Below are 26,689 nucleotides of genomic sequence, written 5' to 3' on the forward strand. Positions count from 1 at the left end.
TGTCCTGGCCCATCACTACCCATAGGGTAGGGGTGTGTGTGTGTGTGTATGTGTGTGTGTCTGTGTGTGTGTGGTCTGGGGTGGGGTGGGAAGGTGGATGGCTTGGTATACATAAGGTCTTTTTCAGAACACTTGAAATGTAGACCTTGTCTGATAAGACTTCTGTGACTCAGGTATATTATCTTCATAGCTCACAGTTTCATGGGACATTTGTGCAGATGAAATTGATCAGCAGCGGGAGGAAAATAGTCGTTGCCTAGGAAACCAGCTGATGACTCATCCAGGCTTTGAAGCAGCCAAAGCCATGAGACTGCAGTAATTTTCCAGATGCTTAACCCGCCTTCCTCTTTCTCTTCTCTCTCATTGTTTCCCACTCTCCATCCTTCATTTCTTTCTCCACGCCCACTACCCTGGATGCTGCTCACTAGAGCCTGAGCTCTCTGGAGCAGGTATTGAGACCTCATCCCACCACTGCATATGTGACTTGATCTGCTGCTGCTCCTCATTCTAGCAACCAGGGGATGGATGGCCAGGCTGCAAAAGTCTTGTTGCTACAGAGCTCCAAGATGCTGCTTGTTGCCTTTAAGCATAAAAAGCTTCAGTGAGTGTAGCACCTTTTCTCCTAATCGAATCTAACCTAAGCTTACCCGTTTGTCTTAGAGATCTGCAGTGCATTTCTTTGGGGAGAGGCAGTTAAATCTTGGGCCTCCCCAAGCAAAGTTGTGAAAATGGTATTTAAAGGTGACAAGGCCCTTTTTGACAGCAGCTCTCTCTGCTGGGTCTCCTCATCCTCTTGGCCCACCTTTCCTCACTCATAATCTGGGGTCTGATTTTCCAGGCTCTTCTTAATTATCCACCGTAATCCCCTCTAAAATGCAAAGTGGTAGAAGTTTAAACCATTCTGCTTTCCAAAGGCATTTTCATTTTAACAAAGAGCTTTCAAAGGCAAATTATTGAAGACCCCAAAGAAAAAATATTTTTAATTAGCTTTTCAAATACCGATTTAGGCAGGGGGGCTTTGGTGGTGGGCTGTGTCTGGTAAGAAGGTTTTCCCCTGTACATCATATGTGCAGTACCTTCTTTGCTGCTGATACTGATTTTAAAGACATTCATATTGGATACTTGTTGGTGCCTCAATTCTGTATCCCACTCCCCCATACATGTGTATTCAATTCACACGTGTACACACACACACACACACACACCCTTGAGCAGCAGGAGCAACTGATGGGGAAACAACAAACCCCAAGAGATAAAGGTTGGTTCACTCGCTTTTACTTATTGGATGTGTGTCAAGCATCTACTCAATGCAGAACATGGTAGCCATCACTGGGATTGGGATATCCACCTCAAAATGGCTTACAGTCAGAACAGATTAAAGGCAAGCAGACACACACTTCTGTGGGAATGAGTAATATGGTTTGGGGAGAGGGTGCTGGTTATGACTGCCTCTCAGAGTGTGCCCTCTGGGTCCCTTTACTATTCTTGGTCTTAATTAATTCAGTTGGCTCAGGCCTATGAGAGCTTCCTCACTGGTGCTCCACTGGTCCCACCACAGTGTCACTCCACCTTGAGGTGACCAACCTGCGCAACCACCAGAGTCACAGACAGATGCTCATTCCCTTCATCCTTTCCTGAAGACAGCTCTCCTGGTTGCAGGGACCTTCACAGTCTGAAAAGAAGCTGAACACATATCCTTCTGGTCTCTCTGTGCATTTACACATACAGAAACACACACGACTTCTGAGATAGGTGAGTCCTTAAAGGGTACACACTCCAGCCATCTGTCTAGTGCCGGCATCGCTTTGAAAGCATCTCCAATGGTCGTCATTGTCATCTCACTGCACTTGAATGCCCCAGAATGAGCAGCTGCTTCTCACAAGAAAACTCCTTTGTTTTTGGACAAGTTTTAATGTGAATTTATTTGTGCACTTATTGAACAATTCCTTTACTCAACAAAAATGAATTGACATGCCTATGGTTTTTAGACACTGGAGGTGCAATGGTGAGCAAAACCATCATTGCCAACATGGCTTGTGGTCCTCAGGGGAGGCAAAATTAACTGAACAATCAGGCAGGACTATATCAGCGATGGGGAAGAGTCCTGGGAGGCAGCAGTGCCTGGGTTGGAGCGATGAGGCTATAGGGTAGGGAACTCTGGGCCAGCGAAGATGGGAGGCAGGGGTCAGGGAAGTCCAGAAATGGCTTTCTTGGGAAAGTGATGCAGGGGCCAAAGAATGGAGTTAGCTGGGCAGGGCGGGGCTGGGTGGGAGGAAGAGCATTCCAGGCAGAAGGAATAGATTGTTAAGAGATTATCTTGAAGTGGCAGGAACCACAGTAGGTTTGAGAAAGGGAAAGGAGGCCAGTGTGGCTGGAGAGTCCAGAAATGGGCAGCAAACATGGCTTCCAGGACACTGTGGTAGAAGCCCCAGCTGACTCGCAGTGCAGTTCAGATGAGGGAGTAATAATGGTTTCTTCCTTTTTCTCTCCTTCTTCCTCTGCTCCATGTCGCCCTCCTCCTCTGTCTTCTTCTTCTTCTTCTTCTTCTTCTTCTTTTTTTTTTTTGGGAGCTAGTGCTCTATAACTAATTTGGTCTTTCTCAGAAACTCCATCTGCTGAGAAGCAAAAATTTGTTTCAAAGCTTAGTGTGAAGTAAAAATATAAATACAGACAGTCCCTGAGTTACGGTGGCTTGACTTAATGATTTTTTTGACATAACGATGGTGTGAAACTGTCACAAATTCTATGTAATGTACAGTATTCAATAAATTATGTGAGCTATTCAACGCTCTATTACAAAATAGGCTTTGTGTTAGGTGATTTTGCTCAAATGTAGGCTGAGGGAAGTGTCTTGATCACGTTTTAAGGTATGCTAGTCTAAGCTACAATGTTCAGTGGGTTAGGTTGTAGTAAATGCATTTTCGACTTACGAGATATTTTCAACTTATGACGCATTTATCAGGATGTAATCCCACTGTAAGTTGAGGAGCATCTGTAACCTTTTGTGAGTAAACATTTTCAGATGCAGCAACCCTGACCTGTAACTCTTCAAGATGGTTTTGAAGAGTGGAGTGGATTTTGGCTGACTTGGTACTTGTAACAATAATGACAAAAGAGACCTTGGAACTTTGCAGTGACTTGGACTGTCTTCTACTTTTTTCAGTCTCTTCAGAAGTGTCCTTGTCTTCCTGGCCTCCAATTGCTCTGCTGATGTTGGTGGCTGTGGCCTGCTACTTGTGCATCTTGTAGCCGGGTTCTTTTTCCTTTTCTCTGTCAAATTGGTCAGAGCCCAGCATCTGCCCCCAGGATGATCTGATCTTGTCTCTGCTCTTGCTGTATTTTTGTCATGTTCTCAAATGGCTTTGTCCACATTTCCACCTGAAGCTTGTGGAGTAAAGTCTTCTGATTTCTGCCCCTATAAGTCCTGGTGCAGTGGGATAATTGAAGAATCAGAGAGACCGAGGGTCGAGGAGGATATATATTATTTATTATTTAGGTGCATCTACACAGTCAGATTAACATCCAAAAACACCCTGAACGAAGAGTCCGGTTACCTTTTAAGCATTTTGTGGGGTGGAGGGAGATCTGTGCGGGGGAAGACAGCGAGAAACAAAGACAGTTAATTATTCAATTGAGGCATGCATTACATTATTTCTTACTTTTCAAGGAAAAACACATTTTATGACTTGAGTTTATCTGCCTAGTGACCTTGCATCTGCACAGCTAGGGAAACAGGGTCTTCACAATGCCTGGGAAAGGGAGAGATAAGGCTCACTAGCCACAGAAAAACAGGCAGTTAATTTTAAAGGACTCCAGCTCTTTCTCTTCCACAAGGGGAATTGGGTTTTCTTACACACAACTGAGTTTTTGCTTACACATTCTTTAATTCTTTTAATTCGTGTTTCACTTGTAGGCTGTGGGCTCTCAGCTAGGAGCTCACTGTATAAGGGAATGTGTGCAGGATGAGAAGTATGGATTAGATGTTTTGTTTTCTACCATAGAACAGCAAGCGGAACCCTATGTGTTCTGTGGGGAACCCAGGATCTCGGCAGCCAGACTTGATTCTGGATTAATCTAAAAGAGAGGATAAAGGAATTCAGGAAAGCTTTTCTTGCATGACTACTGGCTTGCTGCAAAATTCCATTTCAAAGTAAAAAATCAGAATATGAACTCTTCCTCCCAGCTTCTTTGCATTTTTCCTTTACAGTTTTAATCTTTCCCAGAGCAGATGGATGGCTCTGGCCATCTAGGGGATACATTTACTTTTTTGGGTTGGCAATAAGAGAAAAGTGTGTGGGGTGTGTCTATGTTTCAAAATAGGATTTCTGTTACTACACTATTTTAAGGATTTTGGGTGCTTTTTCCTAGGATCACTGGGAAGTCACTGAATCATTTTTAGCAAGGGAGTGACAGATTCAGATTTGCATTTTTATAAAGACCTTGCTGTCTACTGTAGAGAGTAGATTGGCTGGGGCAAGCTACATGCAGGCAGATCAGTCGGCAGTTAGTGGGTGGCGGCAAAGAGATAAACAGAGACAGAATTGAGGGATGTCTAGATGGTCAGACAATAGGATATGGAGACGGATCAGATACAGGGTTGAAGGAGAAATAGGTATCAAGAAAGAACCTCAGTTTCTGCTTTATATGACTGGAGGAATTTGGGGACCATTTACTGAGAAAGGGAATAGAAGGAGACCCAGATTTAGAGAGTGGAGAAAAATGATGTCCAGTAGGACATTTTGCCTTTAAAGTATCTCAGAGAAATGCAAATGGAGATGATCAGTAAGTGGTGGGATGTTTGAGACTGAAGCCCAGGGCAGAGTCATTTATGTGTAAATGTCTTAGTCTGTTTGAGTGGCTTAACAAGATACCACAAACTGGGTAGTTTATAAACAACAGAAATTTATTTATCACAGTTCTGGTGGCTGGAAATCCAAGATCAAAGTGTCAGCAGATTTGGTGTCTGGTGAGGGCCCACTTTCTAGTTCACAGATGGCTCCTGCTAGCTGTGTCCTCATGTGGTAGAAGAGGCAAAGCAGCTATCTGGGGCCTCTTTTATAGGGGTACTAATCCCATTCATGGGGGGTTCCACCCTCATGACCTAATCACCTCTCAAAAGCTCTACCTCCAAATACATCACATTAGTGACTCACTTTCAACACATAGGTTTGGGGGCACATACATGTCAGACCATAGCTGTAAGTGAACATATGTGCAGTGGAAGCAAACAACCCAGGGAGGGAGCATGGAAGAAGAGAAGTGGGTGTTGGACGACGAAAGAAAGCACAGCGGTTTGGTGGTAGATAAAGGGGACTTATATTAAATGTATACAAAGAATTTATAGGAAGAGAAGCTGTTCTTGTTAAAGAAGGGAAAGCCTTGAGCAGTTTTAAGTATACAATCCTATGCCAGTGGCAAAGTGAAGAGGAGAGAGTGGATGGATTTAGAGCACAGCTTCCCTGTCTCCTTTCTCAGATAGGGAAAAAGAAACTTCCTCTATGACATAAAGGAGGGAGCAAGGGTTCACCTAAGGAGGATAAATTTGTAGTGGGGAGACCAGGACTTGAAGGCATTATCACCTGATGATCTCCGTTTTTGTTGTCATGTAGGATACAAGATCCCCCAGAGAGTGGATTGGCTTTTAAGGATGGGGTTTTGGTTGGGGCTTTAAGGATGTGGTAAAGGTGTTGCTGTGAGGTAATGGGAGACAGGTGAACTGGGTTAAATAGGGTAGATGATAGTATTTTGTTTTGTCATCTCCAGCCTTAACTTGATGTGTTTTCCCCGCTCTGGCGTTTTCTCCTCTGACTCTTCCCACCCACTGGTTCTCAGGATCTACTGCCTTCTCCATTGGATTCTTCCCCCATCCCACCCCCAATTACTATCCTCAGAGTGAGAAAATGATGCACACGTTGAGTTAACACATCAAAGAATCACTCCATAAAGGTCAGCCGTTTGTTATTTGAATAAAACTTTAAAAACAAAACAAAACACCATTTCCCTTAATTCTCTGTAGCAAATTGGAATCTTCCTTCCTCTTTACTTCCCTTCTTTCTTTTCCCCAGACTAGGTGTGCTAAGATTCCCTATGAGTTGCCCTTCTGCTAAAAGATTAAGAGAGGAGAACAAGTTCATGAGCATGGCAAAGCTGGCGGAAACAGGGAGATCCAACTAAGACCACTGTAAGCTTTGCTACCATTAGAGGAAGAAAAGTTAACTGTATGAAACGAACAAATATTTGAAAAACACAGTAATTTCAAAACATCTAAAAGCAATTATTTTGTTTTGGTCTGCATGGAAAATATTAGAATATAAAACAGATTAAAAAATGAAGATGGAGGCGGGGCGCGGTGGCTCAAGCCTGTAATCCCAGCACTTTGGGAGGCCGAGACGGGCGGATCACGAGGTCAGGAGATCGAGACCATCCTGGCGAACACGGTGAAACCCCGTCTCTACTAAAAAAAATACAAAAAAACTAGCCCGGCGAGGTGGCGGGCGCCTGTAGTCCCAGCTACTCGGGAGGCTGAGGCGGGAGAATGGCGTAAACCCGGGAGGCGGAGCTTGCAGTGAGCTGAGATCCGGCCACTGCACTCCAGCCTGGGCAACAGAGCGAGACTCCGTCTCAAAAAAAAAAAAAAAAAGAAGATGGCTAATGCTACTGCTACTAATGACAACTTTATAAGAACACATGAAAAGCAGTATGTATGACTGCCCTTCAAAACCATTAAACAGTATGTATGACTGCCCTTCAAAACCATAATATATTCTCAATATATGAACAATAAAAATATACATAAAGATATAATCAACATATTGGACAATAAAACATGAAGATATAATCAATATATTGAGAATATATTACCTATTTATTGGAGTGTAGCAAGATAGCATTAGCTACAGAGTATAATTCTTCCTTTTAGAATTGTGATTGAAGTTCAAAGCTGAGCACAGGAGGTGCAAAGAACATATATTCTACGTTCAGAAGACCATTGTGAGTTGCTGAGGCCAGTCTTCAGAGGACTGTACATAAAGAGGACTGAAGAGAGAGGAAAAGCCTATCTTTTATAGGAATGCAGTGTTTGTGTTAAGGGATGATTCTTCTTCCTCCTCTTCGCCTCCTCCCCCTGTGGATGTTGCAAGAAAGCTACCTATAACATTACAAATGGTTAAGGCAGCCCTTCTTGTAAGTTTCAAAACCATGGGGGCATCTGATTGTTGGTGGCTATTGGGGTATGGAGAAAGTCAAACAAAGAAAGTGAGAGAGAGAATATAAATAAGGAGCTAGAATACATTTCCCCTGTTTGGTGTGATAAGAATGCTGTTGTTAAAATTAGATTTGGCTGCAGGTGATAGAAAACTAAAGTAACAGTATGACTTAAGTTGGATACTTATCTTGCTTTCTCATATAAACAAAATCCATGGATCTGGGCAATCTAAAGGACTTCCAGTTCTGGTAATAATAGACGAGGCAATTTGGGCCAGTCACCCTGCCAAAGGCAACAAAATGCTGGGAAAAAACCTCTCCTTAAAATCATCAAAGAGCTAGCAAGATAGTGAGACATACCACGCTATGACCCAGAGAAATGAGTAACACCAGGCCACTTTTGTCCTGGGGGTACTTTTTAGTTCAAAGGAGACCAGAGAGACTGATTTGTACTTTCTTGTGGCTCCTGAAGAAGAGAGAAAAAGTGGTAATTAGTGGACCCTGGTGAATCACCTCTGCTTTATGCTGTAGTCCCAAGGGGGTGTACTTTAAGAGTGTAGATAAACCAGAAATTTATTTCCTTGTGCAAGAGTCCAGTTTCTTTGTGTCATATGATGTTCCACAAATCCAAAGGCCTTCAACCTATATTAAAGTGGTCTTCTACTGCTAATGTCTCTATTGCTTGGTAGAAGCCAACAAAAATGCCCTAAGAAATAACAGTATGTTAGGTCTCAAATTATTTCAGCAAATAATTTTCTTTCAAATAAAGTATGTACTACACCATCAAAGATAATGCAGCACATGAGGAAATAAAACATGATGAATAAAAATCAACAGAAAAAAAGACAGTTTAGGTACAAAAGTGATACAGATATTGGAATTATCAGACAGAGACTATAGAACAACTGTTTGCTCTCTTCAAGAAAATAAATACTTGAAAATTTTAGCAAAACTCAGAAATTCTAAAAAGTGACAGAATAGAGTTAAAAAGAGTATCAAATAGAAATCCTAGAACTAAAAATCACAATAAGTAAAGAACTCGGATGGAATTAACAGAAAATTAGATATAGTTGAAAAGAGAATTAATAAATTGAATATTATTAGAAGAATCTATCCAGTGTGGAGAGCCAAAAGGATAAAAAGACTGAAGAGAGGGTAAGAGACAGGGAGAGTACAGTGAGAAGGTAGGACAATCATCTAACTGATTCTTAGAAAGAGGGAAAGGAAATAGTGCATCTGTCAAATTTTTCTAATGGGGCACAGGTGATATTTGAAGTGATAATGACAGAATTTTTCAAAACAGATTAAAGACATTACTCCATACTTTTAAGAAGTCTAATGTGTTCCAAACAGAATATATTTAAAAAGGATCCATGCTTAAACATATCATAGGAAGAAATATTAATACCAAGAAAATACCTTGGATTACCTCGAAAGTAGGAATAGTTTGGCCAACAGCTAACTTCTCAATAGGAGCAATGGGATTCCAAATACAGAGCACTCAATATTCTAAAAGCAGAAAACACTAAGTTAAAGCTCCATGTCTAAGGAGAATAAAGACATTTCCAGACAAAACAAAACTGGGAGAATGTGTCATCAGCAGAACAACAGAGAAGGAAATACTAAAGGATAAAGAAGAAGGAAAATGATGCCAAATGAGAGAATTTAAGATGAATGAGAATGTTAATATGCAGATAAATGGAAATAAATAATGCTGTATAAAGCAATCATCATCGTCATCATTATGCCCTTTGGAATTTAAAAAAAATCTACAGAATTAAATATAGGACAACAGTTGCACACAACAGGGGTGGAGCAGGGATCAGAGAATGGAGTTAAAATGTTCTAAGGTCTTTACATTGTCTAGGAGGAGTGAGGATATTATCATCAGACTTTGTTAAGTCATAAATGCATATTATAATTTCAAGGATAATTATTGAAATAATTCAAAAAAGTGTATAATTATGAACTAGTGAAGGGGAAGAAGTAAATGATTAACATATAATCAATTCAAATACAGCAAGAAAGAAGAGAAAAAATGTAGAATAGGCATGTAGTAAATAACCAACTTAAGTGCTAACATGTCAAATTATGTTACGTGTAAGTGGAGTAAATACCCTAACCAAAATGATCTAACTGTATTAGAAAGAAAGGATATACTCTTTACAAGAGACCAGCTAAAAGACTGCAAGTAGAATGTTAGAAAAAGATATACCATACAAACTAAAACCAAAACCAAAAGTCAAAGTACCTATTTTAAAATCAGATAAAACAGACTTTAAGAGAAAAAAAAGCATTATTAGAAATAAACAATCTCCAGATAATGACAAAGGACAATTCCTCAGGATATAAGTCACTTCTAAATTTCTTTACTCCAAGTAACATAATCCCAAAATACATAAAGTAAAAATTAACAAAACTTCAGGAATAAGTAGAGAAACTGACGACCATAGTGGATGATTTCACTACACTTCTGTCAGTAATGAATAGAGCAATCAGACAAAAATCAGTAAGAATTTAAAAGAGTTGAACAACACATTGAACAAACCTGAGAATGTTTCGGGAACTGTTCTAGGTATTGGGGAAAGAGCAGTAGATAAAACAAAAATCTTGGCTCTCATAAGGAAAGCTATGAAGAAACATCAAACTGAGAAGGTAATACAGAGTACTAGGGGTTGAAGAGTGGTTTGCAAATTTTAGTGGGGTGGTCAAGGAACATCAGACTGAGAAGCTGACATTTGGGCAAAAACCTCAAGGTGATGGGAGGAAGAGCATTCCAGGAAGAGTGAATAGCAAGGATACTCCTAATACCACATCCCAACTCTCTCCCATTCCCCAGGGATGATCTCAAATATGAGGAAAGAAAGGATTGCGTGAGAAAGGGAGTGGCAAAGTGGAGGGAACTTGACCTTGGAAAAAGAAATCTAGAGGCAGAAATAAAATTTTGAACTTTATCTCAAAAAAATTCTAGCCCTGTTCTTGGCTCAGAGGAAGAATAAAGTTGTAATGATGAATTTTTATTTTACAGTAATTTATCCATTTTTATTCTGTAGTCATTTATGCATTAAATAAAATTTCAAACCACACACAGAAATCTCTAATCTCACCACCTTCGCAGAATTATTTTCATTAATTAGTTTTTCTTCTTGTCTTATCTATATGGATGCCTTTTTTTGACTCATAAAAAACTTTTACTGAGACCAGATATGAGTCACAGAGTTAGGTGACTCATTGCCCACAATTTATTTGAGCCAGAATCTGAAGGTGAAAGGGAGATGATTTCCACGGACACCCTGTGAAGAAGGGTTCTGGGGAATTCAACTGCACGAGTTGCTTGATAGCTCCTGAGGGCATGATGGGTAATACAGGATTAGAGCAGTTGAGCCAGCAGTCAGGGTCCTCAAAATAGGAAGGGCTGGGGCAAAAGCAGCACAAATGAGCCTAGTTTCTATTCTGTACACATGGGCAAAAGGGCAGCAAACAGCAGCATAAAAGGGAAGGAGGCCCAAATTAAAAAACAAAAAACACAACACTTTATCAATAAGAAATCAATTTTCATCAATCCACCCTGAGAGAAGCCATGGAAAAATTCAACCTTCTCAGCAGAACCTTACTCTTAAATTTCTAATGAATGTATATGCTTCCCTGCAGATGTGGGTTGATTCTGAATTTAGAATTATTTTGGAAAGTGATGGAGTCCCAAAACAGGAGGCTCAGGTGGATGGGCACTTTCCTGTCTTCAGAGTTGTGCTTTGCTGCTTTCCCCAGAAATTCCAGACTCCTTGGAAATCAAGCAGATGGGTTTCCTCTGTACTGCTGCTATTGACTTGTTAGACCATACAGTATGGCTTCAGCTGCTGCTTCTCCCTGGCTGGCTTTTACCCCAACTTTCTAGTGCCCTGTTGTATTTTTCTGTTTTTAAGCTCTTAGCCAGAGTGGTGTTGAGTTTCATTCTTAGATGAAAGAAATGCCAGGAACTGTTGACTCCATGTTTTGCAATTTCTTATTCCTCGCATACTGGGGTAGATCACTGGGTCTTGTTGATAGGAAATCCCATTGTCAGGTTGCTGGGAGCATTGCAAAGCAGACTGAAGGAACTCCTTGATGGGTAGGTGAGGAAGCTGTGAAGGCACCTCCTGATCCAGGCCATGCAACGTGAGGCTAAGGAGGCAGGTACTTCAATGGTGGGATCCTGGCAACCTGGTGCTGTCCAGGGCACTTCCTGTGCTAAGCTGTTAGTCTGGGCCCTCTAACAAGCCAATGCCAAGATGGGATTAGGTGTGTGAGATTTTTATTAAAGGACCATGAGAGGAAATGGGGAGGAGGCTGGGAGCTGTTGGGAGAGCTGCGAGACTGAAATGCAAATCTGACCCCAACTGAAGGAGAGAGGAAGGAGAAGTTGGGTGGAAGCATTTCAGACTTCTGTGTAGCCTAGCGAATGTTCAAGAAGGCATTTGACAGTCCTGGCACCTCAGAGTGCCATGTCTTACAGGAGTGGGTCAGCTGTAGCATCCTTGCTGCTCTCACCTACGACCAGGAGCCTCTGGGGAAGCGTGGCCTCCATACAAACACCGCAATGGGTTTCAGAGAGCAATGCATTTCACAGAGCAGGAGCTGGCACTATTGTCCATTATGCTCCAGGGTTGGAAGGGCTGGTGGTGGTGGCGGGGGTGGGTGGCAGAGTGAGTGCAGTGGTGGTGAGGATGGTGGTGGTGGTGGGGTATAGGGGCAGGTGGGTGGTAGGGGTGGTGGGGCATGGGGGTGAGAGTGAGGGTGGTGGCTGGGAGTGGTGGTGGAAGGAGTGAAGTGGTGGTAGGGATGGAGGTAGGGAGCTGGTGGGGGGTGGTGGTGGTTGGGTGGTGGTGGGGTGGTGGTGGTAGGGGTGTGATGGTGGTGGTAGGGATGGGGGTGGGGGTTTGGTGAGGGTTGGTAGGTTTGGTGGTGGGGGTGGTGGGAGGGTGGTTGGGGGGTGGTGAGGGTAGGGGATGATGGTGGTGGTGGGATGGTAGTAGGGGATGGTGGGGATGGGGGGTAGGGGGATGATGGGGGTTGATGGGAATGGTGTGGGGGTGGTCCCACACCCCCAACCACTCCCCCACCCACATCACAATGGTGTGATGGGAATGTGGGGTGGTGGTGGGAGAGTGAGGGTGGGGGGTGATGGTGGGGATGATGGTGGGGGCTGGTGGTGGGTGGTGGTGGGTGGGTGATGGTGGTGGTGATGGTGGTGGTAGTGAGGGGGTGTGGTGGTGGTGGTGATGGTGGTAGGGTGCTGGTGGTGGTGGTGAGGATGGTGGTGATGGGTGATGGTGGTGGTGGTGGTGGAGAGTGGTGGGTGTGGTGGTGGGTGGTGGGGTGGTGGTAGGGGTGGTGGTGGGATGGTGAGGGTGGGGGCTCACATGGTGGTGGTGGGGCTGGTGGTGGGGGGTAGTGGGAGGGTGATGGTGGTGGTGATGGTGGTGGTGGGATTGTGGTGGTGTTGGGGATGGGGGTAGAGAGCTGGTGGTGGTAGGGGAGGATGGTGGTGGGTGGTGGTGGGAGGGTAATGGTGGGGGCTGATGTGGTGGGGGCTGGTGGTTGAGGGTGGTGGGGGTGGTGATAGTGGTGGTGGTGGGGGGAGGTGTGATGGTGGTGGGGATGAGGGTAAGGAGCTGGTGGTGGAGGTGGGGGTGTGCTGGTGGGGAGTGGTTGGGGGTGTGGTGGTGGGGATGGGGGTAGGGAGCTGGTGGTGGTGGTGAGGATGGTGGTGAGGTTGGTGGTGTGAGGGTGGGGTTGGTGGTGGTGGTAGTGGTGGGGGCTGGTGGTGGGGAGTGGTGGGGGTGGTGATGATGGGTGGTGGTGGGGGTTGGTGGTGGTGGGGAGTGGTGGGGGCTGATGGTGGTGGTGGGGAGTGGTGGGTGTGGTGGTGTGTGGTAGTGGTGGTGCTGGTGGTGGGGGTGATGGTGGTGTTCATAGTTGGGGGTGGTGGTAGGGGGGTGATGGTGGTGGGGAGTGGTGGGTTGGTGGTGTGTGGTAGTGGTGGAGTGGTGTGCTGGTGGGGGTGATGGTGGTGTCATAGTTGGGGTGGTGGTAGGGGGTGATGGTAGTGGTGGCAGGTGGTGGTGGTTGGGGTGTGGTGGGGGTGGGGGGTGGTGAGGGGTGATGATGGTGGTGGGGAGTGGTGGGGAGTGGTGGGTGTGGTGGTGTGTGTGGTAGTGGTGGTGGTGGTGGTGGTGGTGATGGTGGTGGTCATCATTGGGTGAATGGTGGTGGTGGTGGGTGGTGGTGGGTGGTGGTGGGGTGGTGGTGGGGGGTGTGGTGGTGGGGGGTGGTAGTGGTGGGGTGGTGGTTGTGGAGTGGTGGTGGGAGGTGCTGGTGGGGGTTTGGAGGTTTGCAAGGTACATGCCCATGGCTGCTATATAAAGTGCTAGAACTGTCTTACTAGACCGCAGATAGTTGTGAATACTTACCTCAGTAGGTGCTAATTGTGAAGTGAAACCAATTATATTCACATGGGAAAAAAAAAGTATCTCTCTAGTAGACGTGACCTCAAAGGAAGGAAGCAAAGGGAGTTGAGCCTTTTATTTGGGCTGTGAACAGCGCCCTTCACCATTAGACTCCTTCTTCTCCACGCTTCATTCTTTGCAGCCTCCTTCTAAGACACTAACTAGCAATTCCAAATATTTCATCTTCACTCACAGGTTATACTCCTTTATACCACCTCCAAAGGCTAGCTGATGTATTTTTCCCTTGGGAGTGAGGTAGGACAGAAAGGAAAAAACCATGTATGTGGGCTGCTGCCTGCAAAAGTCTTTCCAGATCTCTGGTGAGTGACAGCCCAGGGTGGCATTTGGTGTACCAGCAAGGCCATGCAACCCTCAGTCAAGAAACTCAAGTTCTAGTCATTTGTTTTTGTCCATCAGTTACTTCATGATCCAAGCAGATTGTCTCCTTCTCTGGAACTTTAATATCCTCAGCTGCAGAACGAGACAGCAGGCAACTTTTTTCAAAGGATTGGTATTCTATAATGTCTATATTTTATTTTATTTTAAAATTAATTAATTATTTATTTCAGAGCCGGTGTCTCACTCTGTCTCCTGGCTGGAGTGCAGTGGCATGATCATAGCTGACTGCAGCCTTGAACTCCTGGGCTCAAGTGTTCCTCCACCCTCGGCCTCCGGTGTAGTCCTGTATTTTAAAATGGCAGGTGTGTACGAGAGAGGCAGTGGGCTGGAAATCAAATGTCCTCAAGTTTTACCAAACACTTCTTTCTGCCATTTTTCTCCTTCAATTATTGCATTTCTACAGTCATGAATTATCATTGTTTACTTACATGTCTGCCTTTAAACTGTGAATTTCTGGAGGGCGGGATCCATCTCTCTCCCATCTATGTTTCCAGAGCCGCTTACACAATGCCTTCTACACAGCGAGTGTGCCACGAATGCTGGCGGGATTGACTGAAGAAACAGTGATGCGGCCGGGTGTGGTGGCTCACGTTTGTCATCCTAGCACTTTGGGAGGCCGAGGCGGGTGGATCACGAGGTCAGGAGATCGAGACCATCCGGGCTAACACAGTGAAACCCCGTCTCTACTAAAAATACAAAAAATTAGCCAGGCGTGGTGGCGGGCGCCTGTAGTCCCAGCCACTTGGGAGGCTGAGGCAGGAGAATGGCGTGAACTTGGGAGGTGGAGCTTGCAGTGAGCCGAGATCGTACCACTGCACTCCAGCCTGGGCGACAGAGTAAGACTCTGTCTCAGAAAAAAAAAAAAACAAAAAAAACAAACCAAAAACCAAAAACAAAAAACAGTGATGCAGTGGCTAGATGTGGTTAGCACTGTGAGAAACTGTGAGCTTGACATGCCTGGGTTCAAATCCTAGTTTTGCCACTTGCTAGTTGTGAGCCTTGGACAAATTACTTTTTGAGCCTCCATTTCCTAATTTTAAAATGGCTGTAATAGTTCTTACCTGGCAAGGTGATTGTGAAAATTAAGTGAGATAATTCATGTCGTGTGCTTCTCAGAACATGACATATGCTGTTTTAAAGACTTTGTCATTTTGGTCCTGTGACCATCATGCTAAAGGCTAGAAGTGAAGGTTGGGGAGATTAGTAATTTGATTGTTAATCCATAACAAAATATTTCAGGATATTTTGGTCTGCATTTTGCAGGAAATATCTTAATTCTAGCCTGCATTTTATCATCTACCACAGACCTAAGTAGTCTTTTAATTGGCAGTAGCATTACTGTCTCTGGCTGTGAAAAATAGGCAGTTCTCCAAAGACCTTTCCATGTGTGTGCTGAAAGGTGCAATGCAGAGTTTTGCTGCAGTGAGTCTGCAGGCACTGTCTTGCTGAGGAAGCATCTTAGACTTCCTGAAGCTGGCTTCATGAAGGTGCTGTTTTGCATAATAATACATTTGGCCTAGAAAGGGCTTCAGGAACATCACTGTCTTTTATACTGTGAACCCGATTATATTAATAAACTCCCAAAGAGCAAGTCAATCATTTTTCTCCTTGGGCCTCTTCAGTGCCATTTAGAAAAGTATCTTGTCAGTGGAGCAGTGGTACCTGTACCTCCCTGTGATCTATATGGACTGGGGCAAGGTGCAAATCAAATGCCCCCTTCCTTTTGTCTGTAGAAGAAGACAAGCAAGAGAATGTATTCAGATTTACTAACCTGGGACTTTCTGACTGGAGACTGATTATCACTTAATGTTCAAGTTTAAATGGGTCAACAAAAAAATGTATCTCCATCCTCAGAACGTCATTCCAGTTGAGTTTGATTTTATTTATTTATGTGCTTGTAACTAAAAGTTTCCTCTGGAAGGAATAAAATTATAGGAAATTAAACAAAATTATTAACACTTTCTCTGTCTTCTTAATGTCACAGTTAAATATTGCTCCCACTAATTGTAATAGTAGTTATCCTTTATTGAATAATTAGTATATGTTAACTATTGTGCTAAGTGCTTTACATGTTTAATCTCTTTTTCATTTTAAAACAATTTGCAAGGAAAGAAGTGTTTATCCCTATTTTGCTGTAAAGGAAACTGAGACTCCACAAATAACACGTCTGTACCTAATTTCATTTCAATGTCCTTCATTTAATACTCTGCTTATCTGACCCTGCAACTCTGCTTATCTGACCCTGCAACTCTGCATTCTGAGCCCTCGTGTCTACGTTTGTCAGTCCCTCACTGTTGTTCCAAATGCAGTCTCAGCCATGACCCTAGTATCTGAGTATCTGAGCATGGGCTGGCTGCAGTCCATCACTATTTGTTGTTCTGGGACCTTTTTGCTTTTTTTGCTTATATTCTAGGCAGATGAGGATATCGGGTCACCACCAGAAAGGAGGTATGGTACTGTGTTATTTTGTAAAACTGGTGGTAAATATATGGCATTTGATAAATCTTGAGATGGTATAGGCTCAAAGTAAAAGTGGGTTTTAGAAAGTATTTAGGCAGGCCGGACACGGTGGCTCACATCTGTAATCCCAGCACTTTGGGATGCTGTGGCGGGGGGAATGGATCACTTGAGGTCAGGAGTTCAAGACCAGCCTAGCCAATGTGGTGAAACCCTGTCTCTACTAAAAACAAAACAAAACAAAAATTAGCTGGATGTGGTGGTGGGCGCCTGAGGAGAAGGCAGCAATATTCAAATGATTTGATCATAGGAAGTAGGGCAGTGCTTCGCAGTTAACCCAGTGAATTCAACAGTCTATCTCTGACACCAGCAGGTTGTTTCTTGCTAGAGCTTAATGATTTTCTCTGTTCTTAACATCCTAACTTCCCATTAAAATGGTCTCTTAAGAGACCTGTGCATCCAATGCCCTCATTTTACAGATAAGAAAACTGGGCCGGGTGCAGTGGCTCATGCCTGTAATCCCAGCATTTTGGGAGGCCAAGGTGGGGATCACGAGGTCAGGAGTTCGAGATGAACTGGGTGACATGTCGAGAGACTCTGTCTCAAAAAAGATAAAGAAAAGAAAGTATTTAGGTAAATGTATACAAGAGGTTTTACTATGAATATGGAGACTAAGATTCCAATGGCTATCACCTCTTCTTTTGTTCTGCTTCTCTTGGGAACATATGTTCCTCAAGTCCCAGCTGGCATCTTCATCAGTTCTACTGGACAATGTATGGTGCCACCCATCCCATCATTCTGGTGCTCATTTCCACTAAGTGCGGATGGGGGGTTAGTGAGGGAGAGCGAACAGGTGCCTGGTATCTGCAAACCTGGTTTCTCTTCTCAACTGTACCACCCACCAGCTATGAGACTTTGAGGGAAGTCAATTAATCTCTCTGGGCTTCAGTTTTCTTTTTTTTGAGACAGAGTCTCGCTCTGTTGCCCAGACTGGAGTGCAGTGGTGCGATCTTGGCTCACTGCAACCTCTGCCTCCCAGGTTCAAGTGATTCTCCTGTCTCAGCCTCCTGAATAGCTGGGATTACAGGTGTGCATCACCACACCTGGCTAAATTTTGAATTTTTAGTAGAGACGGGGTTTCACCATGTTGGTCAGGCTGGTCTCGAACTCCTGACCTCGTGATCCGCCTGCCTCAGCCTCCTAAAGTGCTGAGATTACAGGCATGAGCCACGCACCCGGCGCAGTTTTCTTATCTGTAAAATGAGGGCATTGGATCCACAGGTCTCTTAACAGACCATTTTAATGGGAAGTTAGGATATTGAGAACAGAGAAAACCATTAAGCTCTAGCAGAAACATCCTACTGATGTCAGAGATAGACTGTTGAATTCATTGGGCATAGCTGAGAAGCGCTGTCCTATTTCCTATGCTCAAATCATTTGAATATTGCTACCTTCCCCTCAGATGTTGAAAGCATGTCTTCCTTTTTCAGATGAGAGATCTGAGGCTAATTTTGGCCATTGGTTGGCCATGGACTCTTATTTATTGCTGATTACTTAATTTGCAGGGCAAATGCAATGTCAGTGAATGGCAGATGAGTGGCAGCTGATGTGATGGTAGCCAGGAATAATTGCCAGTAAATGGAGAGGGCTGCCCTACTTTGCTTTACTAAAGTTAGCAGGCGCCTGCAGAGACTCGTATGGCTCCTAATGATTTTTGTTAAGTTTGGAGAACAGTTGGACTGCAGATTAATTTCACCATGTTTCTTCCTGACATTTCTCATTTAAAAGGTGTTAAAATTCTAAAATGAACAAAAATAAAAAGTGTCTTCTTTACTCAAGGGGAAAATTGCCTCTTTGCAGAAATGCTTTCTAAGGAATATTGACTTCTTGATTTGACTGAGACATTTGTCTGTCATGAGCTTCCTCACTGACGCTACTTACCTTTCTTCTTCCAAGCACTTGTTTCTATGCACGTTTATTCTTTCTTCTCTTCCGTCTGAGATAAAAAGATAGTTTTCTTCCTTTCTACGTACCAACTCTTCCACCTGTACTCTGGAATTATCTTTTTGATTTCAAAAGTAATACATACTTATTGCAGAAAATTTGGAAATTGTGGAGATGTAAAAGAAGAAAATAATATCACTCATAATCCCACCACTAGAGACAGTTGCTGTTAACGTTTTGAGGTCTTTCTGATTTTTTTCTAAGCGCACTTTTTAAAATAATAAAATTGGGATTCTATTGTACACTAATTTGAATGGCACTTAAAAATTAATATGCAAAGAGCATTTTCCATGCTACTAACCACTTTTCGAGAACCTTGTTTTAATGACTGTATGGAATTTTATTGTGGGATTGTATGCTACTTTGCTAAATTATTCCTTTCACCTGACATTAAGGCTTGTCCCTACATTTTTGATCCTGTCCTTTCTTAGCTCCCCTGAGAGTGCACCCTTCCATCATGCCTCTTCCTTCATCACCGTGGCGTTGTCTATTGATGCTTTTCTTGCATCTTCAGGCACACAGGTGCATCTCTACTCTCATCTCTAATCTGCTGTGTCATTTTGGATGTTTCCCATTTCGGTCTCTGGTTTTTTCATTGTATCACAGTCTATGAACTGCATGTTTTGTCTCCTACAAATTCATATGTCGATATCCTAACCTCCAATGCGTTGGTGTTTGGAGATGAGGCTTCTTGGAGGTCATTAGGCCAAGAGGGTGGAGCTCTTATGGATGGAATTAGTGCCCTTATAAGAAGAGGCATGAAGGAGCTTACTTCTCTCTTCCACTGTTTGCCATGTAAGGATACAATGAGAAGGCAGCCATCTGCAAATCAGGAAGAGGGCCCTCACCAGAACCTGACCATGTTGACACCCTGATCTCAGACTTCCCAGCCTCCAGAATGGTGAGAAATAAATGTCTGTTGTGTAACCCACCCACTCTATGGTACTTTGTTATAGTAGCTAGGACAGACTGAGACACACAGATAATCTAGGCATGGCTCTGGGTGTGTCACTGCACCCAGTGAAGATCAGCCCCCAACCTAGCTTCCCAGGCTCATTTGCCCTCCACATGCACCCCTTGATCTAATCTAATTGTATTGCACGTGTACACCCAGACATCCTGCTCATGACCTCCTTTCTGGCCATTATGCATAAGCATGATACATATTCATCGAAACCACTGATAAAAATGTCAAACCTCAGGCCTGTGGCTCAACATTAGGGACTTACAAGATGAAGTCAATCTACTTATCAATACTCTTGAAGCAAAGATGATTTAGCCAATTGTTTATATAGAGAACGGTTGAACATTGCAGCCTGTGTTTCTCCATCCTGCCTCCTGGGATATTATTAGTGGTCCATTTGAAACTTTGGAGTAGGTCAGACATGCTGCACTTCCAGATTTCCCTAATCATCACATCCACCTTCTAGAGCAAAAAGGGAGGTGACATTGTCAGATTCTGATCTTCATGAGGTCATGTTGGTTCCTGGAGATCACTGCTGCCTCTTCTAAAGGTTCAGAAGATTCCTTATTAAGCCACTCCAAATATGTGAATTGTTTTTGCTCCCTTTATGAAAAGTTGAAACTATCTGTGTTGATTGTTTGCTGATATCCATAAGGTGACAGACGGAGAGTGCAGTCCATGTGCCTGGGGTGGACTTGAAATGGGTCCATGGTCTTTGTAGGCATTTGCTGTGGGGAGGACTTAGCTCTCCTGCTTTCCCTCTGCTCCATGACCCTGAACTAAGGCCCACTGCCCCTTCTAATGCTGCAGCCACCAGCTGCACATAGTAGGGTGGTAGGCAGAGTAACACTCCTGAAAGAAGTACATGTTCTAATCCCTGGAACATGTGAACAGGTTGTCTCACAGGGCAAAAGGGCTTTGCACATATGATTATATTAAATATTTGAGATGAGGAGATTATCCTGGATTCTCTGGGTGGGGACAATGCAATTACATAGGTCCTTAAAAGGGTTAAAAAAAGATTTGAGGATGGAGGAAGGAACCATGAGTCAAGGATGCAGGCAGCATCTGGAAGCTGGAAAAGGAAAGGGAGCAGATTCTCCATAGAGCCTTCAGAAGGAACATAGCCCTGCTGACACCTTGATTTTAGCCCCGTGAAATCCATTTCAGACTGCTGATCTCCATAACTGTGAAATAATAAATCTGTGTCATTTTAAGCCACCAGATTTGTGGTGATTTATTATCACAGCAATAGGAAACTAATACAGTAGGTAACCAATAGGCATTTTAAATTCTTGAGATTTGCAAAAGGCCTTAATATCTGTCTACTGTGATCCCTATCCTGAATTCCCCTTTTATGACTTCTGTCAAAGGGGAAGTCTGTGGTGTGTACGTTGGGATTGGAAAGAAGAGTACAGCCAAAGGAAAATGGGAGATAAGAAAGCATATGTAAATATGCTTTATTTTAGAGACATAATACATGTAACAATTCACCCATTTAAAGTATAGAGTTCAGTAGATTTTAACATATTCAAAGAGTTGTGCAACCACCACCACAATTGATTTGGGAACATTTCATCATTCCAAAAGGAGATCTTCTACCCATTAGCAGCCAGTCTCTAATCCCTCTCACCCCCAATTCCGGGCAACCACGAATCTATTTTCTGTCTCCATAGATTGATCTATTCTAGACATTTTACATACATGGAATCATACTGTATGTGGCATTTTATACCAGGCTTCTTTCACTTAGTACAATATTTTCAGGGTTCATCCATGTTGCAGCACGCATCAGAACTTCATTCCTTTCTATTGCTGAGTCATATTCCATTGCATGGATAGGACCACATTTTGTTCAACAGTTCATCAGTTGATGGACATTTGGGTTGTTCACACTTTTGGCTTTTATGAATGATGCTGCTATGAATAATTGTATGCAAATTTTTGTGTGGCTATACACTTTCATTTCTCTTGGCTGTATACCTAGGAGTGGAATATCTAGGTCATCTGGTGACTTTACGTTTAAACCTTTGAGGAGCCGCTTGTCTGTTTTCCAAAGGAGCTGCACCATTTTCTAATACCTTCTCACAAGCAATACATGAGAAACCATCATCAATAGGAATTTTGCTGGCCTCTGAAAATTATGTAAAGGACACAAAATGCAAAACGTGGATAAGAAAGAGTGACCTGGATGTTTTCAGAAGTAAAACAGCATGAAAAGAAACTTGGGTGACCAGTTGGCCTGGAAACTCTTGAATGATACCTGATTTTTTTTTTTTTTTTTCTGAGAAACAGTTCATATTGGCTAAAATCTATTGGCAAATGGCTGCAATAAATTCTTTTGAAGATTTTAGTCTGTTTGGTTTCTTTGCATTTCATTTGATTAGCTTTTGAGAAATTCTGATGACTAATGCCTCAGAAGAGCTTCTTGAACCACAACACAGTGGGGCAAGACTAAGTGCCCCATGTGAATAAACACATGCTATTATTCTTAGTTAAAAATAACATCATTTCAAGGTGAAGAGCATTATGCATTTTGGAGTTTTTATTAGTTTGTTAGGGTTCACAAAATAAAGTACCACAGATAAGGTGGCTTAAACAACAGAAATGTATTCTCTCATAATTCTGAAGGCTGAAAGCTGAATCAAGGTATTGGCAGGTGTAGTTTCCTTGGAGGCCTCTCTTCTTGGCTTATAGGTGGCCATCTTCACCAACTATGGGTATGTCTTCACATGGTCTTCCCTCTATGTGTATCTGCATTGTAATCTGCTTTTGTAAGGCTATCAGTCATGAGGGCCCACCTTGATAACTTCATTTACCTTAGTTACCTCTTTTTTTTTTCTTTCTGAGACAGAGTCTCACTCTGTCACCCAGGCTGCAGTGCAGTGGCACCATCTCGGCTCACTGCAACCTCCTCCTCCTGGGTTCAAGTGATTCTCTTGTGTTGGCCTCCTGAGTAGCTGGGATTGCAGGTGTGTGATGCCATGCCTGGCTAATTTTTGTATTTTTAGTAGAGACGGGGTTTCACCATGTTGGTCATGCTAGTCTCGAACCCCTAACCTTGTGATCTGCCTGCCTCGGCCTCCCAAAGTGCCTACCTTCGTTACCTCTTTAAAGACCTTATCGCCATATACTGGGGGTTAGGACTTCAACATAGGAATTTTGGGGGGATACAATTCAGCCCAAGACAAAGTTCAGTATCATAAAATCATACTTACTGTACCAAAGGGGTCCGGGCTAGTGGAGAAAACAGATTTTAAAAATATATATTATTTTTACTGTGTGTCTTTAGGTAAAAGCATAAGCCTCAGGTCCTTATTAAACATGGAAAGATGTTTATTCTTGGTGCAAGAATGAAGGGTACTGTGCAACTTAGAGCAGACTCGAGAAAAGGTTAAGTGGATGCATTCTTAATTGTTCTTCTACCTTCCCCTACGTTTCCTCCTCACTCATCACAGTTAGGTATCAATATCTTCTTGCTGTAACTCTTCCATTAAAACCTGTTCTACCTGCAACTTAGGCATGCTATAATACGAAAGTCTGACAACCACTTCAGGAGTTTTTTTCTGCTTTATGTTTTATTTTTCCAGAGACCCAAGCCTTAAGCCAAAGGAATCACACCTTAAAGGAATTTCAGAGATCAGTTAGGGGATGAAGAAAGTATTTCCTGAAATCCTTTTCTGTACCCTGGATATCACCCCACCCAGATAATTGCTTACTCACCCTTTTACAATGTCAGCCTTGATGAGAACTCAGAAGAAAGATGTACTTAATTAAAAATAAAACCCAACTCCAGAGAAAGATATCTTGTAGAAAAATTTTCTAGCCCTAATGTTACCCACCTGTGTTGCTAATGATGGTATACTTTTTAATGTGAGTCAACATGTGCTGGCTCCTGTTTTCAGTGTTCCTAGATTTTTATCTGCCTGCCTTATTTTCGGAGGAACTGGCCTAACATCTCGTGAGTGTTGATACTATTAGAAATGGCCAGTATTTGGGTTGGTTGGGAGGTGGGGTGGGCCGGGGAGGTTGGCTTTCCTGTTGGTCTCTAGCCTGCAGAACTGTTGTTGTCAATCATGTAGAATGAAAACTGCAACTTTAATGGTGCTCATTACATCATTCACTGTCTGAAGAGCATGCACACTGTCACACAAGAAATGATAGCCAAGGATGGAGGTCTGAATATATTTGAGCTTCATGATTTCAGTGTCTGGAGTGATGACTAGATATCTTTGTGCCACTTTCCTTTCTAGTGGCCGAAAAGGTATCTGATTCAACAGAAAAGTCCTTCAAAGTCTATACAAAAGAATTTGTCTCACAGCTTCTTGATTATGTAAAGGCCTCTTTAGCTTTGAAACGAGAAAATAATCAGAATCTTCCTATTACATTCTGGGAAACATACTTAGAGACATAACAGTTCAGGAGGAAAAAAAGACAAAATGCCTTCCTGTCTCACCAAAATTAAATTAAATAAGTGGAGCCTGGCAAAGGGCAGGCTTTATGCAGAAATGATTTCCCCCTAGATCTAGAGATGACCTGATAGCCAAAGGTTGAGATTCATTTGATTAAAGTGTAAACTTCCATCTTTTGTGTTATGAGTCTCTTTGAGGTTTATAATCCTCATTTATAAAACGGGATTAATATTTTTACTTGTGTTACAACAAAATAAGATAATACAAGGTTTGTAACGCACGTAGCACATAAATGTCAGATTACTTTTCCTTGCCTTGGTAGCACAACTCTCTAAAAAACCCACTTATTATGAACATGTTGACTTTTTTGAAAAGTAGAAAGAGAATAGTAAGATGAACACAATTTAAGATGAACACACCTAGATTTAACAATTGTTAACATTTTACCATATATACTTAATTTCTTTTTAGTTATTTTCTGAAGAATCTGAAGTAAATTACAGACATAACTTTATTTTAACTTGAAATATTTAATATGTGCCTTTAAAAAGGAACATATCCCCCTATAACTACAGTACCACTTTAATCTAACAAAATTAATACTAATTTCTCAACATCAGCTGACACTTAGTCTATATTGAAAATTTTCAGTGGTTTCCAAATGTCTTTCAAAGCTGATTTATTCAAGTAAGATCCTGATATAAGCCTCTCATCAGGGAACTGTATTTTATCTCATTGCTGCTCACTAAGGGGGCCAACCTTGTTCCGTTGTTTACTAGTCAGCAGATCTGAAATTCCTCCGTAAGTCAGGCTAGGAACACACTTTAAGCTAACCCAATATGCAAACTTGAAAAGATAAATTGTTCACCGCAGCAATGACTCATACGTTTTCAGGGACTGGTTGAAGACTTGAAGTTGTGGTCTTCCTTTTGGTACATCTCAGCGTGCATTCACAGGTGCTGGAATGATAGGAAGACGATTAGTGACGGTGGGTTTGGGGGGAGGCAAACGGGATGAAAAACTCATTTACATGGGGAATCTAAAATAATCAAATTTACAGAAGAAAAAAATAAAGTGGAAGTAGGAAGGGAAACTAAAATTGGGGGATCCCAGTGGAGGAGGTGGCTTTGCATGAGGATGGAATGAACTCATCAATACCCCACATAGGTTTAACTCACCACCTATCATGGCTCAGTGGAAAGGCACAGATCTGGGTCCAGATCCCAGCTCCACTCTTCTAGCTGCATGACCTTGGGAAAATTACTATACATTTCATACTTTAGTTTTGCTTTTTCTTCTATGCTGTGCTAATACTTTTGTCCACTTTTCATAGATGATGAAGAGATTATAGCAAGTGAACACAGAGTTCTAGGTATATAGTAACCACACACAAAAAGCATCTATCTATCTATCTATCTATCTATCTATCTATCTATCTATCTATCAATCATCTATCTTTATGATGATGATGATGATGATGATGATGATGATGATGATGATACTTTACCTCCTATGGTGTTCGGTGCTTCCAACTCCATTGATGAATGCATCCCATACACAATTGTGCTCAAAATGTCATGACCTAAAGTGAAATAAATACAGGAGACATAGAAACTTATCATAGGATAGGAATTTTCTGTCATATTTCAAGCAAAGCAGTTCTCCTGTGATCCCTGTCCATCTCCTAACCCTCTTCGTCCATGTGGAGGTACTGTAGCTCAAGGTCACAAGGCTATCCATGGCTGAAGCCTCTCTCTAACTCCCAGATACCAAAACCTTGCAAAGCTCTGCCTCCTGCTGGCCTTACTTCCCAAGGTCAGTCCTGGATCTATCCCACTGGCCAGAGGGTCTTATAAGCACCCTCAGCTCAGCTCTAAAGAGAAAACTCTCTCCCAACTTCCTTGGTGGCCAAATCATCCTTTTCTAAAGCAGATTTATTCCTATAGAATTTAGAAAGCAAAATACTTTTGTTTTCCCAGGAGAGAGGTTTTGACAATAGTGTTTGGCAGGTACTTGTCATTGCTCAAGGGTTGCTAGGAGACAAATGAAGGCTGGCTCAAGATAGTTGCAAAGCATGGTAGTCTACTCTCTAGAACCGCAGTCTTGATTTCAAATTTTAGCTTGCATCTGAATCACCTGGCGATAGTTAAGATTCAGGTTCCTGGGTCTCTAGGTCTTGGATAGCTTGTGTTTCTAATAAACACTCTAATATAGGTGACCCAGGGATCAGGATCACACTTGGAGAAACATGGAAGCAAGTCAACTTGCCTAAAAGTGAGTCTGTGGAATTACCTCTCTGGGAATTGGTTTTCAGTGAATTGATTAAGGGCTGGGAAACATTTTCCTAAAGAAAATAGCGTCTTTTCAGCATGATTTCAGGAATATAGATCTCTACAGTCATTTATCAGTGCGGGAGTGGTGTTCTGGTTTCTTTGCCTTTATTATCAAAAGCTTCTGTAGCTTGTTATCATTGATCTGATCATTGACCAGGTAGCCAGGAGACGAAAGGAGGAGCTTTCTAGGCCATGGAACATCAAGTGAAAGGCCTGTGATGGGAAACACATGAAGAGCTGAAGGATCTGCAAGGTATTCAGCAGGTAAATTAATATGATCTGGTGCTAGTTTGGCTATGGAAAATAGCATGGAAAAGATGATGTCCATGATGGGTTCTGGTTTCTGCTTATCCACCTGGTTGGTATCATTCAGGAAGTTAGGAAACACTAGTAGAAGAGTCTTGTCTTTTTTTATTGTTTCTTTGTCTGGAG

At 42.6% G+C, this 26,689-nt stretch overlaps 1 long non-coding RNA gene across 1 annotated transcript; it reads right to left on the reverse strand.

Moving 5' to 3' along the window:
• Window positions 1-1,259: 1,259 nt before the first annotated feature.
• On the reverse strand, window positions 1,260-25,956 carry LOC104668963. The gene is made up of 4 exons (XR_748918.2): window positions 25,890-25,956; window positions 25,432-25,506; window positions 15,859-16,001; window positions 1,260-3,424 (listed from the first exon to the last, which is right to left on the reverse strand). It is a non-coding gene; the product is annotated as an uncharacterized LOC104668963 (long non-coding RNA).
• Window positions 25,957-26,689: the final 733 nt, after the last annotated feature.

The sequence above is a fragment of the Rhinopithecus roxellana genome, chromosome 8 (assembly GCF_007565055.1).
Source record: "Rhinopithecus roxellana isolate Shanxi Qingling chromosome 8, ASM756505v1, whole genome shotgun sequence".
Classification (NCBI taxonomy): domain Eukaryota; kingdom Metazoa; phylum Chordata; class Mammalia; order Primates; family Cercopithecidae; genus Rhinopithecus; species Rhinopithecus roxellana.